The sequence below is a fragment of the Bombina bombina genome, chromosome 6, assembly GCF_027579735.1.
Source record: "Bombina bombina isolate aBomBom1 chromosome 6, aBomBom1.pri, whole genome shotgun sequence".
NCBI lineage: Eukaryota > Metazoa > Chordata > Amphibia > Anura > Bombinatoridae > Bombina > Bombina bombina.
Genome location: NC_069504.1, coordinates 654,331,982 through 654,349,574, shown reverse-complemented (window position 1 = coordinate 654,349,574; position 17,593 = coordinate 654,331,982). Strand labels below are relative to the sequence as shown.

Below are 17,593 nucleotides of genomic sequence, written 5' to 3'. Positions count from 1 at the left end.
AGACATAAAATAAGTTTGACATATGTTCCTTGTTATGTTCTTCTGTTACAATATAGCAATATATATATATATATATATATATATATATATATATATATATATATATATAAATATATAATATATACAAATGTGCTTCTAACACGGTAACACGCATGCAGTGAGTTTTCTTCCATGACTACATAACTAGTTTATCTATAAACATGTTATGTGCAGACTACAAACACTAAACATATATTCTTATAATTGTAAACAAACACACAAAAGGAAAATCACGCAGTATGGATCAATACCCATTGATAATTATGTACGGCAGTGAATGGGTTAGTCAAGTTGCAAGCATTCCTCCTGTCCACTAGATGCTACCCTATACATTGGATTTGTCAGAGATGCTGGCGGCTGTAAACATTTCCCCTTATCCTTGTCACTTTAAACAAAGGGATGAAGGACCTTGGCAATACAGAAAGCTGTAAGAGAAGTATCACTGTATGACAGTGGAGGAGGTTCATGCCGTGCAGCTGCACTGCAGGGAGCTTTAGTTCTGTGCTGCGTCCCTAGCAAGGCTGGGACAGCGTTGTGTATCCTGCTTATCACGTAAACATGCTAGAAGCTGGTTGTGGATTTCCATAATGCCGGGGAGGTTCTGTGTACAAAGCTATGTGCTGCTGCATCCATGCATATTTTATATGGTCATGTTTTCAAGCCTGGAATAGCAAGGTATTTACTTCAGCTAAGTAAGGCGGGATATTCGTTATCAGCTGGTGGTGTGTCAGACGACCCTAGGGCAGCTGAGCGCTTGACACAAGAGAGTCCTATTGGAGACAGAGCTTCTTCTTGAACAGCCCCCCTAGTGCTTTTATTTGGATTTAGCAGCAGAGCAGCACAGCACCTGTAGAAATGCATATTTTATTGGTGTAAATATGGACATTCCCAGGACGGTCATGTGGACAGTGAGTACAAGGGAATCCCCTTAGATCAGCTGTCAGAGGCCTGGTCTTATCTGTCATACAACAAGGTGGAGAACTCCCGGGAATACAAACATTTCAAGAAAAGAAGAGGACATCACAGGGGTAAACAAATATTCTATATTTTAATGGTAAACACATATCTTCTTATTGCATTGTAAATACCAAGTGTGACAGAATATACAGTTGCCAATGTGAAGAGCTTGCCCTTTATATCATTTTGTTTGTGCATTAATAGTTTTCTGAAATGCACTGTGATTTGTAACATTACGTGTCAAAATAGACCAGCTACTCTATATGCATAGTCCTCTTACCAAGAGAAAAAGAGACTTACTGCTCTTAACTCTATTATTAAAAATACAGGAATAATTGTTTTAAAAATGTCAACTTGCTTTTCATTGGATCTCATTTTAGTGTTCTATTCAGATGTGGAAAAAGCTGTGGTATTTCCCCCCAACCTCAGTTTTGTTATTAATATGCTTTGTTTTCTGTTCACATTTGAAAAATATATTTATTTTAGATGAAAAGTTGAAAAAGGAGCAATCAAGTTTTTATATATAATTTATCAAGTTTAACAATAACACATTTTATGTATATTTAAGTTACCTTACAGGGATAGGAAAGTCAAAATTAAACTTGCATGATTCAGATAGAGCATGTCATTTTAAGTTCACTTTTATGCCTCGGTCTATTAGTATCCCTTGTTAAAATATTAATATGCACATATTGTACACTAGGGGGAGCTGCTGCAAATTGGTGCCTGCACACATTTGTCTCTTGTTATTGGCTAAATACAGTAGATATTTTCAGCTTCCTGTCAGTAGTGCACTGCTGTCCCTTCAGCAATGGATAACAAGAGAATGAAGAAAATTTGATAATAGAATTAAATTGGAAAGTTGTTTAAAATTGTATGTTCTATCTGATTCATTAAAGAAAATGTTGGGGTTTACTATCCCTTTAAATAAGATTAGTATTGCAATGTGTAACAAGTCTATACTCTAATTCTCCCCAGGACATTGTTTTGTATCTTAAAGAGTGACCATATTGCCGCTTTAAATAGGGACACATATATGAAAAATACATATGTCAGGGTTCTTATACAAAACATTTCTTAAAACAGCCCTGACATATGTATTTTTCATATGTGTCCCTTTTTAAAGGGGCAATATGGTCACCCGACCTTGTCATTTCTTAGTACTTGACAAATGCAGGGACCCACTGAGCTTTGACTCCTTGATATTTTTTCTTCGAGAACCTATTTTTGCTTTTATTTATTTTATATATGTACATAAACAAATATGCTGCTCTGGCTATTGAGTTTGATATACATTTGTAAACATTGGTTTAAATCATCTACTGACCAATCATGCTTGTTATTTATCTTGATTAATTAACCCTTAAATTCCTCATCCCCATCAAAATCGTACGCACTTTGCGCATGACTTTTTAAGCAGATTGTTGGCAAACCTCTAACATAACTTGCCAGTAAGGATAATGTGGTTCCTGATGGCTTTTATAATATTACAATTCAGTTAGCATATTCTTTAGGGCTTGACAAATTGCTATATAATATAGGAGCCAGACAGAAAATTGAGGAGACGCCTAGAGAAGTAAATTTTTGAGGAGCTTAGCAGACATTTTTGTACATGTGTGTGAAATCTAAAAAAAATTAAATCTAGGAATAAAAGTCTAGGCGATATGGTTCCCTGGCTCCTGAAATGTATTGTGCGCTTGTCTACTTTATGGGCTGACAATTGTATACACAGCTTAGGAGCCAGTCAAGCCTGTTCTATATGTAGCATTATCCAAAGTCAGGATTAAAATTCCAAGAGAAGTAAAATCCCAGGAGTTTGCTACTGAATTACCATTCTGTACACGAGACAATCTCATAAAAACTTATTTTAAACAATTCCAGGAGATGTGGCTCCCTTGCTCCTGGGATTTGTCAGGCTATGCTTTGCTTGTTTACTGTTGTATGCCTGGTAGTAGGGTGGACAGGTGAACAGTTAACTTAAAGGGACACAAAACCCATTTTATTATTATTATTTTTTTTAATCAATTTGACAATTTACTTCTATTAACAAATGTGTGCTTCATTCTCTTATCCTGTTTGAAGGATCAGCAATGCACTAGTGGGAGATAGCTGAGCACATCAGGTGAGTCAATGACATGAGACATATATGTGTAGTCACATATGATCAGCTAACTCCCAGTAGTATATGGCTGCTCCTCAGCCTATCTAGGTATGCTTTTCAACAATGGATACACAGAGAATAAAGCAAATTAGATAAAATAAGTTAATTTGAAAGTTGTTTAAAATGACATGCTCTTTCTGAATCATGAAAGTTTACTTTACTGTACCTTTAACGTTTTTTTGCAGTCTTAACTGTGCTGGCTCTCTCTAAAAAAGTGACATACCTCACATGTATATTGCCTAAAGGGACATGCGTTAGAGCATGACATTTTTTTCATTATTGACCTTAGTTTGCTATTTGTTTAACACACAGGCAAAGTCGCCCTAGGGAACCATAAGTATTATAACTCATGAGCAGGACCTGGCTAGTGACAATTATAAATTCAAAGGTATAGGGAACCGCACCACTCTTCAGTTTCCAGGCACAGAGTTTGTGGTCAGTCATATCCATATGTACAATCAAAAAGAAATAGCTCCAACCTTGGATACATTTAAAAAAAGACCTTTTTATTTCTGTCATGGTCCAAAGTACAAAAATAAATGTTTCAGGCCTATATCAAGTCCTTAGCCATGACTAAGGACCTGGTATAGACCCAAAACATTGTTTCTTTTTGTACTTTGGACAATGAAAGAGAAATAAAGGTCCCTGTTTAAATTTAACAGTACTAAATAAATAAAAAATCACAATAATGTGGTGAACACAAAACATATATAAAATAAAAGAAATATATACATAAATGTAAACAGCTGACAGCACTGTGAGATCTAGCTGATGCAGTATGTAGGCACTTGGTGACATAAACTGCAGTAGTAATAGTGATATTGCACCTTAATCAGAAGTGGCAGACATATCGCACATGTGACCAAGGTGACATGACACTCTTAGGCTACTTCTGTGCAGCTTGGTTTTATTAGCTGTGGTCATAAAGTGTGACCTACTGCATCCTCTTATGCCACACTTGGAAATTATATTTCCCCAGGATGCTACATGTGCAGTGAGTGTAAATGTAATGGTCAGGAATGAAGAATCGGCAGAAGCAAATGTCCCAGTCCCATGTATACTTGTGTGTGTGTATGTGTATATATATGTGTGTGTATATAAATATATATAATATGTATGTATGTGTATATATATATATATATATATATATATATATATATATATATATATATATAAAGAGAGAGAGAGATCAAAATAACAAGAGTACTGCATTGAGCAATGATACTTTTTTTTTATTGGACTAACTATCCTATAATATAAAAGGCCAAGTGTAAAAGAGAGGGGGGAGAGAGTAAAAGAGAGGGGGGAGAGATAGGGCAAAAGAGAGGGGGGGGGGAGAAAGCAAAAGAGAGGGGGGGGAGAGAGGGCAAAAGAGAGGGGAGGGGAGAGAGGGCAAAAGAGAGGGGGAGAGAGAGAGCAAAAGAGAGGGGGAGAGAGAGAGCAAAAGAGAGGGGGAGAGAGAGAGATTATATATATATATATAATTAAAACAGAAAGAGGGCGCCTCATAGTGTAGTATGTCCCTTCAATGTGGGTGTTCGTGAGTGGTAATAAAGGCTTACCGGAGTTAGTTGCACTGTGCTATGACCAGTGCTCTCAAGCGATCTAGCTTTTAACAGCGGCTAGTGAGCTGTTTATTTAACGTCTCAGGAAGCGGCTTAAAGTAATCCAACAGCTGTTGAAGCGGCAAAAGGAAAGGCTGACAACTCCCTCAAAGGTTAAAATAATAAACACTTTATTATAATGCAACGCGTTTCTCGACCAACAACGGTCGTTTCATCAGGCATATATATATAATATTGGCAAAACAATATAATGGAAAATATATACAGACCACACTCGCTGGATTGAAGACAAACATTTCTTGCAGCTTTAATTTGGTGACGTTTTGGGGACAATCTGAGGAAGGGAAGATTGTCCCCAAAACGTCACCACATTAAAACGGCAAGGGATGTTCGTCTATGAACACAGACAGCACTGCTTGGAGAGGTCATGCGACTACCGCCTCTAATAGGCTCGACAGCAGTGTTCTGCGCTACTAGCCCTCAAACAAATTAAAACATTTAGTCCTAGATTACAAATGGTGTGCTCTGTGCTATTGATGGTGCAGGGTGTACTATCCATATCTCAAACCTGCACTAAGAATAACGCATAAGTCAATGGTAAAAAGTATTACCAGAGACTTAGAACTCCCGACATTTTTTGTAACGTCCAATTCTTAATGTATAGTGCAAGGTGTTCTATCGTCGCTCATATTACAAAAGTTTACAATGACATGCTCTATTTGAATAAGTGTTGTGCTTGAGCGAAAAAAATTAGCATGTCTGGAGGCTTGATGTAAAGTGTGATGGCTACAATAAATGCATGAGAAAACACAGTATAATATGTCAAAGTAATTTGCAGACTTATATACATATTCAAAGTAATATAAAGGTTTATTATGAAAATAAATGTTTAAACAGTCTTTTCAAGGGACAGTCAAATCAAAATGAATCTATTGATAAATTGGAATATACATTAACAATGAATATCAGTATAACAGTATCTTATGAATGCAATTTTTCTAAACATGTAACAGAAGCTTATTAAAACTTTGTACATAATAACCAATATTAAAGGGACAGTCAACACCAGAATTTTTATTGTTTAAAAAGGTAGATAATCCCTTTATTACCCATTCCCCAGTTTTGCATAACCAACACAGTTATAATAATACACATTTTACCTCTGTGATTACCTTGTATCTAAACCTCTGCAAACTGCCCCCTTATTTCAGTTTTTTTTTTACAGACTTGCATTTTTAGCCAATCAGTGCTCACTTCTAGGAGCTTCACATGCCTGAGCTCAGATTAGAGGCGGCCTTCAAGGTTTAAGAAATTAGCATATGAACCTCCTAGGTTTTTTTTTTTTTTTACTTGACTGTCCCTTTAATCCTGTGAGCTCATGTTTGTGAATGTGTCTTTAGCCATGTGGAAGCAGTGTTTGCAACAATATTTATAGCAATGTTATACATATTAGCAAAATCACTAAATATTGATTAATATACTGTGCTAGTTAAAGTGATGGTAAATGGGGGAACTTCCGGACGGCGACCATGTATGGATGCAAAACTGTGAGCTGCTCACACCTTCCTACTGTGCTTACAGAATATCGCAAGATATAGTCATTATTTGGGCTTCAAATTGGCAAATTCATGACTCTCAAAGGTCCATCTTTCATTTGAGGTCTTCCTTCTCAGGATTGTTCAGCGCTTACGTTTACCGGAGCTATTTCGAGGCTGTGGCCTTTTAAAAAAAAAAACAGTGGCTTACCTTCGGGTTCTTACTGTCGTGCAGCCCCCATTGTGGGCTGTTTATTGCAAAAAGTACCTAACTAACACTTGTAACATGGAACCATATACCAGCGAGGGTATTATTGAGGAGCTGCGGTGCCTACTTGCTGACTACCGCGTGGCATTTGAGGAATCGCCATCTGAGGCGCTGGGCACTAGTGGCAGCTACTCTGCTCAGCAACCCATTCTACCTAAGTTTGATTCTACGGAGAGCAGGAGTGATGGCGCTATAGGGCCTCAGCGTTCACTCTCCACATCTTACCGCTCTCAGATTAAGTTGGAAACTACTACGGTAGACTTTGCAGCATAGGAAGAGGGAGCTAAAGCCAAGCCTGCACTGCGGAGTGTTCGTGAAGGCATTGTTGATATGAGCCGACCTATCCCTATGTCGTTCCAGGAGTTTCGAAGCCTCACATCTACAGGGACCGTAGGTGGAGACTCTGCTCCGGTTAAAGAAGCTCTACCACCGCAAGTATTATACCTCGTATCCATTCCCTTGCTACCATGTACTAGTTTGTTTTACTATATGTACAAGTTGCGTGTTGTTAATACTAGTCTTTTATTCTGTATATTTAGATAAAAGCTGTTATTCCTTTCAGCGCCTAGCTGTAATACAGATCCCATAAGCCAGGAATTATATTTACCAGCAACTTCTAGTGTCAGATTTTCCATTGATCTGTACCTATTGTGTCATTGACTATGTACTTCACTATTCGGATTTGAACCCATTTTGTACGCCTTGTATTTATATGTAAGGACATGTTGTTTTGGCTGTTATTTCTGAATACCTCAATAAAAAGATTAAAAAATAAAAGTGATGGTAAATCCAAGTGTTTAACAAACTCTAGGATTCACTATCACTAAAAATTAACTCTTGTTTCTGTCATCAATTACTAAAAAAAACAGGTGCTAAACGCACCCTTTCTGTGCTAAAGTATATAACTAAAATCAGTGCCTCCGGCCGCCCACGGCACATCGCTCCTTTACCAATGAGGTGACGTTTCCACCTCTAGCCGTGCTAGGACCTAGGGTGCTGAACCAAAGACTCCTGCTTTTTCAAATAAAGATAGCAAGAGAACAAAGAAATTGATAATATGAGTAAATTAGAAAGTTGCATAACGTTGCATGCTTTATCTGAATCATCATCATAGAAATAATTTGGGTTTAGTATCCCTTTAAATTGTTTTTTACTAGAATATCACAAATGCAGCTGTTAAATTCATCAGCTCAACCGTTCCTGTTTTGTTGGGCCCTTATCCACTTACCTGTCCTTCTCCTTAGTTGCTACTTAAAGGGACACTGAACTCAATTTTTTTTTGTTTTGTGATTCAGATAGAGCATGACATTTTAAGCAACTTTCTAATTTAATCCTATTATCAAATTTGTTTTATTCTCTTGGTATCTTTATTTGAAATGCAAAAATGTAAGTTTAGATGCCGGCCCATTTTTGTTGAACAACCTGGGTTGTCGTTGCTGATTGGTGGATAAATTCATCCACCAATACAAAAGTGCTGTCCAGAGGTCTGAATCAAGAAAAAAGCTTAGATGACTTACTTTTCACTTTAATAAAAAATAATTCTGTTATATGCTGGTAAACAGATGCAGGTTATATTGGATACTTGTTTTTTTAGGTCATCACTAGCCTGAAGTTTAGGCTTCTATAGAGCTTTAAAGGGACACTGAACCCCAATTTTTTTATTGGAGGCTGATATTTACCCACCAATAAGCAAGCATAACCCAGGTTCTCAACCAAAAATGGGCCGGCTCCTATGCATCACATTCCTGCTTTTTAAATAAAGATAGCAAGAGAACGAAGAAAAATTGATAATAGGAGTAAATTAGAAAGTTGCTTAAAATTGTTTTTTACTAGAATATCACAAATGCAGCTGTTAAATTCATCAGCTCAACCGTTCCTGTTTTGTTGGGCCCTTATCCCCTTACCTGTCCTTCTCCTTAGTTGCTATTTAAAGGGACATGCCAGCCACGTTTTTTCTTTCATGATTTAGAAAGAGAATGCAATTTTAAACATCTTTCTAATTTACTTATATTATCTAATTTGTTTTACTCTCTTGATATTCTTTGATGAAAAGCATATCTAGATATGCTCACTAGCTGCTGATTGGTTGCTGCACATAGAAGCATCGTGTGATTGGCTCACCATGTGCATTGCTTTTTCTTCAACTAAGGCTATTTAAAAAAATAAGCAAAATAAATAATGGAAGTAAATTGTAAAGTTGTTTAAATTTCTATTCTCTATCTGAATCATGAAAGAAAGATTTTGGGTTTAGTTGCCCTTTAAAGGGACACTGAACTCAAATTTTTTTCTTTTGTGATTCAGATAGAGCATGACATTTTAAGCAACTTTCTAATTTAGTCCTATTATCAAATTTGTTTTATTCTCTTGGTATCTTTATTTGAAATGCAAAAATGTAAGTTTAGATGCCGGCCCATTTTTGTTGAACAACCTGGGTTGTCGTTGCTGATTGGTGGATAAATTCCTCCACCAATACAAAAGTGCTGTCCAGAGGTCTGAATCAAGAAAAAAGCTTAGATGACTTACTTTTCACTTTAATAAAAAATAATTCTGTTATATGCTGGTAAACAGATGCAGGTTATATTGGATACTTGTTTTTTTAGGTCATCACTAGCCTGAAGTTTAGGCTTCTATAGAGCTTTAAAGGGACATTGAACCCCAATTGTTTTTTATTGGAGGCTGACATTTACCCACCAATAAGCAAGCATAACCCAGGTTCTCAACCAAAAATGGGCCGGCTCCTATGCATCATATTCCTGCTTTTTAAATAAAGATAGCAAGAGAACGAAGAAAAATTGATAATAGGAGTAAATTAGAAAGTTGCTTAAAATTGCCTGCTCTATCTGAATAATTAAAGAAAAAAAATGTGTGTTTAGTGTCCCTTTAATATTAGGCATACACTTATTTTATTGAGCGTTACTATAGACTAATGGGCATGTTGATTGAGTTCATATTTTAATTCACGATTTGTTTTATATTTTAGAAAATTAAAAAGCACAAATTGTGCTTAAAGTGATTGTAAAGTATAAGGAATTAAAGGCCAGTGTTAAAAAATGCAGGGCCACTTTAATTCCTTAAACTTTACAAACACGCTTTTGTAAAAAGAAATAAAAAACTTTTTATTACGGTAAACTGATCGCAGATCCTCCGCCTGCTTCTCCTTCTGTATTTTGCAGCTTGATAACGAATCCGGCTTCCTCCAATCATTGGGTGCCACACAAGCTGGATGTCAATGGGGGAACACAACCTTAGCAATTTTTAAATAAAAACATTTTTACAATATACCTCCATAAGCAAAAATGCTTCTAATAAAAGTTATTACTGTATTTCTGCGGCATACGCACATATCCTGTGAGGGCCGTGCACCTGTGTTTAAACACCACACGTCCTCAGAGGGACAGGTGTAGCTTACATGACTCAAATTACGTCTTCAGAAGCAAAACACACCACAGCCACCTCTCTGAGCAAGCATAGTGTTTGTATACTGGTGCAGGGCCCTGACAGCATATGTGTGTATGCCGCTGAAAAACAGTAATACATTTTACTAGAAGCATTTTTGCTAATGGAAGTATATTGCAAAAATGCTTCTATTACAAACTGAAATGCACCTACGTATTGACCTTTCTATTCCTTTAAGAGGAGAGTATCTCCTTTATACGTTCTAGTACTCTAAAACCTGATTGTATCATTTTCTAATTATGCAGAGATCCTTTGTAATGAGCAAATGTCCAATACTTGGTAGAATTTCTATATGTACAGTATTTCATAACATTTTGCTATTGTGATGATTAGGCTCTACCAGGTTTTTATTCTTTTACAATCTATATTGTGGAACTTAAGACCTTTTGCAATGTACTCTATAGTGCTTTTACATGCCTGATTCTACTTGTGTTTCTTTAAAAAAAAAAAAAAAATATTTAAAAAATAAAAATCCCTAATTTAGACATGTGCTCTCAAATTATTAATTTGCCCCCCCCTCCCTTTTTTTTGTTTTTTTTGTTTGACAGTCCCCATACCCTACGGTTACTAGACATGTCCATCAGTTGCAATGAATGCCGAATAGGTTGGCTGCTAGCCACAGATCTTTGTGTGTTGCACTTTCACACTAAGATATCAGATGTTATTTTCCAGGACACAGAAGAATGCTGGACCGTTTCACTTCCGCTGACACCGCTCAGCCGTCTGACTGAAAATCCCCTCAGAGCGCATACGCTTTGAGTCACTGCATCAACCATATATATACGATGGGCACTGTAATTTCCCCATCTTCACTATCTTTTTTTGCTTACGCCGGGGGGGTTCAATGGGGGCTGAAGATGGGAGAATTACAGTGCCCATCGTATATATATGTGTGGTTATAGATTAGTTTCTGTTATTCCATTTTTGCTCAAACTTGTTCTCAACCCCATAAGAATGCTGGACTGCGGCGATTGGAATGTGGTGATGTGCTGGATAATGTGGTGACACAGTGGAGCGCATGCATAGTGAAGGAATTTGCGTTCACACAGCTGAGCGGTGTCACCGGAAGTGATGTGGTCCATCATTCTTATGAGGTCCTGAAAATGTTTAGAACACCGGCTCTGAATAGAGCCGAATGCTGCTAGCAGCCAACCTATTTGGCATTCAAATGCACATGTCTAATGGTGAGATCTGGACTTTTAACCACTGCTTGAAATTCTTTAGTTGGTTACAGTTATGTTTTGAAATGTATATATAATTTCTCTCTCCTGTTGGGAACAAACTATTACTGCATACCTAAATACCCTAGATATACAAAACAGAGGGCACTTCATGTGCATATCAGTAATATAGTATCAATCAGATGTAGGAATAGTGCAGGGTACTCACAATATGTGGCAGCACTCTATTGTGCTGATAGGCGCGTTCTGGAGACTCACAGAGCCTTGGTTAACGGCTTCCTCCAAACGAATCTGGCAGGCAGGATCCAAATAATGATAATAAGACCAGGTTAAAAAATAACCATCAAAAGTTTAATATAAAACCTTTTTAAAATAATGAGTAAAAACACAGGTTTGAAACAGTCTTTCAGAGCCCCAGTGTGTGTGTGTATATATATATAATTTTATTTATTTATTCGCTTCAGAATCCGTACTTGCTTTCAAGGCTTCCTACAATGTGGACAATCCACAGTGTAAGGTAGGCTCTTGAGTTATGTCATGTGATCTTTGTTGATCATGATGGGAGTATTGATGTGTGCTTACGCATCTTACAGTGACGTCACTATTATCTTTCAGCGCATGCACACTTTCCTGTGCTTTCTGTGATGGGACATGAAGGCTTGGAAATAATTAAATATTCACTTGTAATTTATTTAAAGATGCAGGAAAAAAGTTTAAACATATGTATATTTAAAGTGAATGTCAACTTTGAAGAATGAGTGCCTGGTTTTTAAAAATACTATTAAAAACAGGGGCACGTTCATTCATGAAAGATTACATTTCACCGGTTTTGTTAAAATACTTACCTTTTCTTCTTGAAGCTGGAGAAGCGATTCCCCCTCCTGCCACTCGTCTATTCTTAAGTCAGCAATGACGAATACGGCATCCTCCAATCACGGCTTCCTCCTCAGGGGAATCATTGCCTGAGGCAACGCCTTGATTGAAGGAAGCCGGATTCGTCATTGCTGACGTATGAAGTGACGAGCGGCAGAAGGGGGTATCGCTTCTCCAGCTTCAAGAAGAAAAGGTAAGCATTTTAACAAAACGGGTGAAATGTAAACCGGGCACTCATTCTTGAAAGTTGACATTCACTTTAAGAGTTTTAATATAAATTAAAAACTGTGTGATATTGCAATAAAACATTTTGAGTTTACTGTCCCTTTAAATTATGCAGTTAATTTGTGCTTTGCATAGCAGAGAATGTTACAATATTACAAAGTATTAGACTTCCCCCACTCAGCTACTTCATAATGCCACCCGGCTGGCAGCATTTTCTGTGAAGAATAACAGCACTATAGAAAACACAAATGTACTCAACGGATTGTAAATTAAAAATCGTTTTGGATTGTGATCACACAGAACTTGAAAAACAAACATTGGGAGCCAAAAAACACAGACAAACAGAACTGGAAAATCAACCTCAATATTTGCTTCATTTGAAGCAGAGAAAAAAACCAATTGAGCAAACTTTAAAACACTTAAAGTTAAATTGTACATAAGATTTTTCTTTGCATAAATGTTTGTAGATTATTCATTTATAAAGCCCAGCTGGGGGTGATTTTGTAAGAATGTATAGTTTTGTTTATTTTTAATAACATTGTGCTGATTTTCAGACTCCTAACCAAGCCCCAAAATTTTAGATGTATACTGATGTCTACAGACTCCTGCTTGTGTAATGGGTCTTTTCATATCCAGGAAACGGGGGAGGGTCTGCTCTCAGCCCCGTTCAGTGGGTGCCCCAGCGTAACCTCATCAACTATACTAAATTTTAAGCTTCTAAGTAAATTTTTAAAAGTTTTTATACTGGATATTTATATCCGTATCTGCGCATATTCTTCTTTATAGTAGTGTCTATTACATGCAGTTAAATTAAAATTGGTATATACTGTCCCTTTTTAAGGAGTGTTTTGTCAATGCTTATTAATTCAAATACGTAAAAGTTTAAATTTACAGGAAATATTAATCTCATAAACTCAAAACTTTTATTTTGTGAATCAGAGTATAACATTTAAAAAAAAATAATCCTTTTTGCTTCTGTCTTCTAATTTACATTGTTCCTTTGGTATCTTTTAATTGTAGGCAGGTTCATGAGAAGCAACAACCTACTGGGAGGTAGCAGAACATATCTGGGGAGCCAATGACAAGGGGCTTATATGTACTGTCACAATCACAAGCTACCTCCCCGATAAAGCATTCCTCCTCCTTAGCCTACCTAGGTATGCTTTTCAACAAAGGATGCCAAAGAAAAACAAAGCATGTTTGACAATAGAATTACATAAGATAGTTGTTTAAAATCGCTCTATCTGAATCATAAAAGTTTAATTTTGACTTTTCTGCCCCTTTTTCTAAGGACAGTAAACACAAGAACTTGCTATAACGCAGGTGAAAGTGCACTATTTAATCATGTTCATGCTTTTGCATGAGACAAGGCTGGTTATATTTATACAGTTTTACAGGAATTTTGAAACTTAGACCAAGTGCAAAAAATGGGCTGTGAGATAGAAAGAAACCCCCTCATTTCTATTGGTGAACAGTATCACACTACACAAATATAAAAAGAAGAAAAATATTATTTCAGTTCGGCTTCAATGTCCCTTTAATATAAAGTGTGTCTCTGCCACACTTACCTGCTGTAGAATGTGTATTCCGTATCATATCCAGAGCTCCAGGCTAAAAATATCCTGTGTGCCCAGCCAGTCCTTAACATAGGATTAAAGAACTAGGGCACGCACATTTCAAATTGCCTTCACTGCAGATTTGGTTTTCATGCTTGTAAATGTGCTTTAACAAACTCTCAATAAATCTTTGCTTCTGCTCAAACTACTGTTAGCAATTTGACTAGCAAGTAAAACTCTTACTTATAATGTTCACACGTTGTTTAATCTCCAGCTATAAAAAATAATAATAATAAAAAACTGTAACCGATTGAGATAATATTGGGAACGTTTGCTAACCTGTAAAATTAGACATGAATTTGCCTATTTGCAATACAGTTGCTAGGCTCAGCTATTTTGCTGCACAAGGGTCCGATTTACATAATGTCCTTATTCATTCTTGACTACAAAGTTAATTGGTTTTTTTTTCTGTTCTGTTTTTTTTTTACTTTTTAGAGAAACCTAACTTTAACAAAAAATCAAACAAAAACCAAAAACAACCCATGCATTACTAAGGCAATTACTGGTATCAACAACAAACACAGACCTATAAATATACCTGAAGAAAACAAACAAACATACTACATAGATGCACAACTCTTTGATTCACCTCTGTGAAATGCAACTGCAGTTTTATTTTGTATTTGTCTTATCACACTTATGTGTCACTCCCGCAGACCTCATCTTTTGCAGACCTGTCTGCACATCCATTAGAGTGCTTTTTTTAGTCTTCACTGTATAATAAATAAGAGAATTTCTTTATAAAACATTTATCAATCTCTGTAATGCTCCATGAGCTACAGCATAGAGAAAAAGAAAACCTCACAAACTGCTGTTCTGCACTTATCCTGTTCATTTGCCAGATGGGATTTATTGTTAGTATTTAAATATTTTAAGTTTCACAAGTTTTATAGGTGCAATCCCAAGGAATAGGCTGGACTGTCAGTAGTTTCTAAAACTGCTCCCTTTTTCTGATGCTACTGTATGGTTATTAAGAAGAGAGTTCACTGGCAAATGCTTCTCCCTACTGAGTAAGTGGTGTACTGGTGATACTACAACTTGACAAAAAGGACACGGGTACAGCAGCTGTTACACGGAAACCCCCCACACTTATTTAGCAGCAACGTATAAACAAATACACTATGTATGTATTATGTATTTGCAGTCCAGTAGGATTGCACCTTTAAATCCAATCATTAATAATATTGTTTTATATGAAAGTGGTATTGTACAAAACACAGCACTAAGATTTTCTACATATCTGCTCTAGCATTTGAACAGTCTACATACAACTCATTTTAGCCATCCCATAGAATCTTCTTCTCTTGTTCTCTTTGGTTAGACGAGGATCAAGGTACAGTCAGTTGTTGTTTACTTATAAAAAAAAAAAAAAAAAAAAGAAGGGAGGGAGAATAGGCACTTGTAGGATAAGACAGCATAACACACATGCAGTTCCAGCTTGACTTCAGGTCAGATCCTAAGCATAGAAGTCCTCTATGAAGACAGAGTTTACATGCTCAAGTGTGGGAATGTTGTGGTGAGAAGTGCTTGGATTCGGAGTTTGGAGATTTTTTTATTTTTTGTTAACTTCAGCTCTGAAATCACTTTGCTCCTTATACACCATTTGGTGCGGTTATGAGCAGCTGAGTAATATAGGCTTCTTCACTCTTAGTAATGTAAGAAATACTGCAAACCTCGGCATCTCTGTGCTCCAAAACACTTTTTTGTAGGGTGCTGTAATCAGTGGTTTGTGGGCTCAATGATCTCTTGGTGGGGTTTCCAAATGTAAGATTTTGCTCTAGGATTTTTTTTCTAGAGCACATTTACTGAATTTATGTGGCATGCTCAACTTACATGATCACAGGTGACTGTGCATTAGTTATGGATTGTTTGGGTTTATATTGATTTGAAAGTCTTTCCCAGAGCACTTTGTCCCCTTGATTACAGTCAGAACATTTCTGTATTTATTGACTGACATTAGAAGCGCTTCCTACGTTTCTTATATACAAATATCCAATGTCTAAAATTGGTCCCATATATTTATCAGCCACATTTTATGTTATACTAAATCGGAGTTATTTTTTCTGAATTATATATATTATATATTTATACATTTGTATTTATTTATTTTTTTAGATCTGGAGTTCCGTGGTTTGAATTACTGGTGATTGCCGATTTCTATAAATCGGTAATTGACTGGCAGAATGTCCTATTGAAGTTTTCTAGAGCTAGGACTTAAAGCTTTTTTCTTTAGTGCTATTAGCTACATCACAATCCAGACCAGCTAGTTTTAGAGCACAGCATTTACCATGACTAAATCAGATCCTTGTAGTACAGATCACATAGCTCGACCAATTCTCTGTATGTTATAAATCACTGGTTCTGCATCTTCTCCATGTTCTGTTGTTGGAAGAAGTTCTTTCTAAATTCATAAGAGCTGATCATGATAGCACAGGCTGGGGCCACCTTAATAACTTGAGGGAGAAACCCTGCAAATAATCCCCTGGTTCCAGACTCTGTTTTGATCTTGCGCATGGCTCCCCAGGTTGTAGACCTCTGCTTTCTGGAAGCACCTGTCTCTATGTCACCAAGTTCTATCTGCCTCTGCGTCTTCACCACATTGAAAGGCAAAGTGAGAATAGCAGCGACAGTTCCAGAAACTGCTCCTGCAGTAAAGCTAGTCAGGAATGGCGCCTCCAGGGCACTACAGGATTCATTCAATCTGCGCTTCAGCAACTAGTAATTAAACCAGTACAGAGCAGAAAATGGGACATCTCTTAGCACAGTTGGTCCCCAAACCTTCCAAAGAGAGCGCCACCCATCCTGAGAGACTGCAGAGCGCAGACAGGCACCCAGCTCTATGTAAGACAGCTGGCGAGACTGTTGTTTAGTTTGGATCAACTCCAGAGGACTGATAACTGTGACTGCTCCCAATCAAGCAAGTGCTCCAGCAATGAGAGGTATGTGGCTACCCTGGTATCCAAGTCGGTGTCTCATGAAATCTCGCAGCTGATCGTAGCATGTGAAGTATATAATTGTGGCAGGTATGGCCATAACCAGTGTGGGTGGGAGCCCGCTCCATAAAGATGTTAACCCTTCATGGCGTTAGATCTTTACAAATGCATCCACTGTGCCGTGAAAGTGTGTGGGGGTTCAGTACAAAGTGCTGCAAGCAGTGGCATGTTGGCACACAAACAAGTGATCCATCAGTCCATTGCAGTACAGAAAGCAACGCCATTTGGGGTGGCGCAGGGTAAGTGTCCAAGGTAGAGACTTTATAGACAATGCTTTAGAGAAGGACTTTCTCTGTGCCTGCAGCCTTATCTTTACTACATCCAGTGGTGTAACAAAGAAAGAGGTAATGAGAGCTCCTGTACCAGAGGCCAGAATCTGCTGTAGCGGTGTAATGCCCCCAGGCTGGAAACCAGGCTCCTCCACAGCCATACCTGGTGCCTAGCAGGGGTTCAGATGCCCCCTTGATTGGATGACAAGTGACACTTAGGGGCATTCCGAGGATGGCATCGGCTCCGCCCAAATATCTTGGGCCCCGGCTCCCGGAACCACATGCTGCTCAGCAGCTCTGAGTCGGGATTAATTGTTTTTATTTAATATTTGCTGTGTACCAGAATTTTTACTTGTAGATTTTTAAAGGGACACTCAAGTATTTGTCTATTTGCATAGCATATAATTAGTAATTAAGCACAACTGTGCAGATGATCTGTACGCACAAAAAAAATG

The 17,593-nt window shown here is 37.3% G+C and overlaps 1 protein-coding gene and 1 pseudogene across 2 annotated transcripts in view; one reads left to right on the top strand and one right to left on the bottom strand.

Moving 5' to 3' along the window:
* The first annotated feature begins 401 nt into the window (after nt 1-401).
* The window catches only part of MAN2A2 (mannosidase alpha class 2A member 2), a 162,533-nt gene continuing 145,341 nt past the window's right edge, over nt 402-17,593 (top strand). The window contains exon 1 of one of the 2 annotated variants that reach the window (XM_053717715.1): nt 402-1,067. The gene's annotated coding sequence lies outside the window, so the exon portion shown is untranslated. Of the gene's footprint in view, nt 1,094-17,593 lie in introns of both variants that reach the window. The other variant, XM_053717716.1, reaches the window with a different exon arrangement.
* On the bottom strand, nt 16,229-17,299 carry LOC128664549 (probable mitochondrial glutathione transporter SLC25A39; annotated as a pseudogene).